The sequence below is a fragment of the Mustela erminea genome, chromosome 14 (assembly GCF_009829155.1).
Source record: "Mustela erminea isolate mMusErm1 chromosome 14, mMusErm1.Pri, whole genome shotgun sequence".
Taxonomy (NCBI): Eukaryota; Metazoa; Chordata; class Mammalia; order Carnivora; family Mustelidae; genus Mustela; species Mustela erminea.
Genome location: NC_045627.1, coordinates 53,720,341 through 53,725,294, shown reverse-complemented (window position 1 = coordinate 53,725,294; position 4,954 = coordinate 53,720,341). Strand labels below are relative to the sequence as shown.

Below are 4,954 nucleotides of genomic sequence, written 5' to 3'. Positions count from 1 at the left end.
TTAAAGATGAGCATCTTTCTGTTCTGCTTTCTAAATCTTTCAATGGCTTTCAACACATGATAACAAAAACATCACTAACAATAATAATGGTTATACTGCCAATGATTTGAAATTATTGATACCTTCACACCCAGGACAGTGCTAAGAACTTGACTTCTACGGTGGTGGCTAATGTTTTATGATACGCAGTACTGTCGTTCTGCTTTACAGAAAAAGAAACTGAGGCCTGGTCATATAGGCACATGGCCAGTAAGTGAGAGAGGCAAGACACACACCCAGTTCCTTCTCCAAAACTGATTTTTCTGCATTGTCTGCGGTCATCAGCTCTCCTGTCCCTGCTGCACTGTTCTCTGCTTCTCAAGGGTATGCCCAGAGCCCCAGAATCACTGCCCCCCTGGGTCGAGGTTAGGTCAGTCTGTGAGCATGTACACCAGGATGTGGAGTTCAGCAGGAGAGTAATTGTGATTCTCTGTCCCACGGTCTCTGGCCGCTGGGTGTCACAGGGAGATGATATTTGTGGACAGGCAGCTCTCAGGTCTCCAGGCAGCCTCCTGGCCACACTTGCTTTGGTACCACAGGCCCTGGAGACACTGGTGACGACTTCCCTTTGATTTCTGCTCTGGAAGTCCCAAGGGAGTCTTCCTGAGCCCCCACTCCCCAGACTCTCCCACAGTGGAGAAAGCCGCCGGTTCCCCAGGTTAAATCTCTCTCTACTCAGGTGACCTGGCATGTTTCTGCTTCTCTGCAAATCCCTAGGCAAACCCCTTCAGGTACAGCTCCCAGGGTCCAAGACACTGCCAGCTGGAGAGACCATCCTCTCTCCTGTCCCCCCGTAACCCTCGGCAGGAGATGTCTTGCTCATACCCCACCCGTTTCTCCCTGATGCCCAGCGCTTTCCTCCTACAGGCCAGCTGGGAGCTTGTTTCTCCAGGAAGTCTTTCTTGACTCAAGGACCCAGTTAGTTCTCCTGGCTTCATCTTCGCGGCTCCCTGTGCACTGAACATCCTGTTGATGGCAAGTTGTACAAATAAGCAATTGTGGCTGTTTTTCTCACCACGTACCAGCCCATGGCCTATACGTATATTAAGCATTCACGGATAAATAGATGAAAAATGTCGAAAAGGCTTTGAGATCATGATGCCTGATATAGGGAAAGAATATATGCAGCTCAAATCCCTAAAGTCGGCTCAAAAATGCATATTGGCACGGACTCTGAGCTGGGTAGGCCCTGTGGGGTAAAAAGGTGAGCCCGCTGGGAGCCCACATCCAGGAGGTGTGAACATACAGAGGGGTTTCGTGGTCTCCGTGCAGCTGCATTCTGTTAAGGTTTCTGGTAACTCCTGCCTCCTTTGGCCCTAGGATTGTATTTGCGCCGGGAGCAAAAGCATGCCAGGAAGGAGACCACTCCAGATGTCAAGACTCAGAGGATGGCTTATTTTAGTTCCAGGACTTTCAACAAGAGAAACCAATTGATATCAGTTTCTTGAACAGCACACTTAAAGACTGAGCTGACAGCATTTAAATATCTTTATATATTTCATCAAGGTCATGGAAAGCAACTTTTTTTTTTTTTTAAATAAGTGGAGGAACAGTCCCAGAGTCCCACATGGGTGGGGAGTGGTGGGGTAGGTGGGGTTCCACTGGACGGCCAAGCCCCGTTGAAGCTGTGACCAGCTTTTAGCTTGTGAAAACCTGCAAACATGCTTTAAAACCCTACACGATTTTGTATAAATGACACTGGAGGGCAGCGGGAAATCAACTTTTCCACACCAGCTGCCGTCTGTGGTTGGCCCCCTTGCCCAGGGCTCCTAACTTGCCCACCCTCCCACCCCGACACTCCCCATTCCCAGGGAGGGTGTTTCTCAGGCTGCATCTCAGCCCACCATCCAAGAAGCAAAGCTGAAGGAGCAGAGCTTAGAGCTGAGAAATCACTAGGAGTGGACACGAAAGCAGCAACAGGACAGGAGCCAAGAACAAGGATCAAGTGAAAGAAGCCACAGCGGGGAATAAAAGCCGCCAGATTCACCAGAACAATCCTGGACCTCTGCCGCCCTCTAGCAGGCACTGGTGGTACTGTCTCCCTGCCTTGGGAGCGCCGGCACCCAGAGCAGGCTCCAATGCTGGGCTCTTTAACAGACACTGCCACTTTTGAGCAGGTGACCTTGGGAAGTTATTGAAAACAGCCCTGCAGAAGTTCTTATTTGTAAAGTGAGGGGTAATACTAGTCCCTACCCACTGTGAGATGTTTATGAGGTTTAAATGGCCAAGATGGAGTAACAAAGGACCAGACTTACCCTCCTCCTCCCCCGCCTCACAAGAACCCCTGGGGGTGGGGATGGGGGTTGGGCAGGACTGACCAAATATCCCAAAGAGCAGTTTTCAGCACAGGGCACATCAGACACGAAGTACAGGGATCCCTAGGAGAGAGGAAACAAATGATCCCCATGATTGCCCAGCTCACTGACCAGAGAATTTCCAGGGTAGAGGGAGGGGACCCTGGCACAGCTTGCAGACTCCATGACTGGAGGAGACAAAGCCAGCGTCCAAAGATACCGAGACAATTCCTGAGGACCTGGAGCAAGACAGAGCTGAGCAAAGAGAGAACTCCAGAGAAATCCGGCGCTTGCTTCTGCAGCACATGCACTAAACTTGGAGTGATACAGAGAAGATTAGCATGGCCCTGGGTTAGGATGACGCACAAGCTCGCGAAACTCCAGAGAACTCCAGAGAAAGGGTCCTCTTTAAGTATGTAGCAGAGTACCCATCAGCACGTGTGTATGGAGAAACTACCAAAGACTAGGAAAGAACCACCTGTCCACAGTGGAGGGAGGGGTACCCAGCATTCACACAGGATCAGAACAGGGTCTCTTCCCACAAGCCAGAATGAAAACTTTGCAAACCATGAGGCATTAGGTGGAATCTTGCTTCAGGAGTAGGAAATGATTACCCCTAGAGTAAACAAAGCTCCAATCCCCAACACCCCACCCCCCACAACCGCCCTAAGAAATTTAAAGGCATGACCTGAAAGGGTCAAACTGTTTCTAAGTAAACTTAATCATATCCCAGGAGGAAGCTTAAAAAAAAAAAAAAGCAAGAAAACAAAAATAGCCAGCACACAAGGATAAAAAGTAACAGTGCCCAACAATCAATAAAAAATGGCCACACATGCGAGGCGGCAGGGAAATTATCCATCATAACAGGAAAACCCAAGCAATGGATTGAGTGCCAAAATATGACTCATCAAAACTGGTAGGACAGGGATCAAGCAATACTTAGAGGGACGTTACAGCACTAACTTGGTTTGAAAGCAGGGAAAATCTCAAATCTATGATTATCAGCTTCCATCTTAAAAAAATAAAAGAGAATAAATAACACCCAGAGTAAGCAGGAGAAAGAAAGAAAAAAGATTAGGGCATAAATCAAAAAATACAAAGTAGAAGAACAAGAGAAAAAAATCAGTGAAATTAAAAAGCTGGAGGGTTAAAAACAAAACAAAACAAAAAAAAGATCAGAGGTGCCTGGGTGGCTCAGTCATAAAGCGTCTACCTTCAGCTCAGGTCAGGATCCCAGGGCCCTGGGATGGAGCCCCACACCAGGCTCCCTGCTTAGCTGGAAGCCTGCCTTTTCCTTTCCCTCTCCCCCTGCTTGTATTCCTTCTTCTGTTATGTCAAATAAATAAAGACTTTAAAAAACATATAAATAAATAAACAAATAAATAATAAATAAGATCAATTAAATTGATAAGCCCTTGGTCAGACTGCTCACAAAATAGGAAAGAAGAACTCAAACTACTAATGTTAGGAGTGGTAGATTTGATATAATTATAGATTCTACAGCTATGGCCAACAGACACATGAAAAAGTGCTCCATATCACTCGGCATCAGGGAAATACAAATCAAAACCACAATGAGATACCACCTCACACCAGTCAGAATGGCTAAAATTAACAAGTCAGGAAATGACAGATGCTGGCGAGGATGCGGAGAAAGGGGAACCCTCCTACACTGTTGGTGAGAAGGCAAGGTGGTGCAACCACTCTGGAACACAGCATGGAGGTTCCTCAAAAAGTTGACCCAGCAATTGCACTACTGGGTATTTACCCTAAAGATACAAATGTAGTGATCCGAAGGGGCACATGCACCCAAATGTTTGTAACAGCAATGTCCACAATAGCCAAACTATGGAAAGAACCTAGATGTTCATCAATAGATGAATGGATAAAGAAGATGTGGTGTATATATATGCAGCCATCAAAAGAAATGTAATCTTCCCATTTGCGATGACGTGGATGGAACTAGAGGGTATTATGCTTAGCGAACTAAGTCAATCGGAGAAAGACAACTATCATATGATCTCCCTGATATGAGGAAGTTGAGAGGCAAAGTGGGGATTTGGGGGGTAGGAAAAGAATAAATGAAACAAGATGGGATCGGGAGGGAGACAAACCATTAGAGACTCTTAATCTCACAAAACAAATTGAGAGTTGCTGGAGAGAGGGTGGTGGGGTTATGGACATTGGGGAGGGTATGTGTTATGGTGAGTACTGTGAAGTGTGTAAACCTGGCAATTCACAGACCTGCATCCCTGGGGCTAATAATATATTATATGTTAATAAAAAATAATAATTAAAAAGAAATTATAGATTCTACAGCTGTTAAAAAGAAAAAAGAGCGTATTGTAGAAAACTTGAGACCAGCATAGTCAACAAGTAAAATAAAATGTACAAATTCCATGAAAGCCATTATCAGTGTTCACTAAAAAGTAAACAAATGATCTGAAAGATCTTTATATCTATTTTTAAAGTAAATTTATACTTTAAAATATTCCCACAAAGAAAATTCCAGGCCCATATGGTTTCATTAGCTAACATTTAAGAAAGAAATAATTCCAATCTTATATAACTCTTCCAGAAAATTTAAAAAAGGAAATACTTCTCAACCCATCCTGAGAGAT

At 45.3% G+C, this 4,954-nt stretch overlaps 1 non-coding gene across 1 annotated transcript; it reads left to right on the top strand.

The window, feature by feature from the left end:
- The first annotated feature begins 2,619 nt into the window (after positions 1–2,619).
- LOC116573796 lies at positions 2,620–2,725 on the top strand. Its single transcript, XR_004279005.1, has one exon. It is a non-coding gene; the product is annotated as a U6 spliceosomal RNA (small nuclear RNA).
- Positions 2,726–4,954: the final 2,229 nt, after the last annotated feature.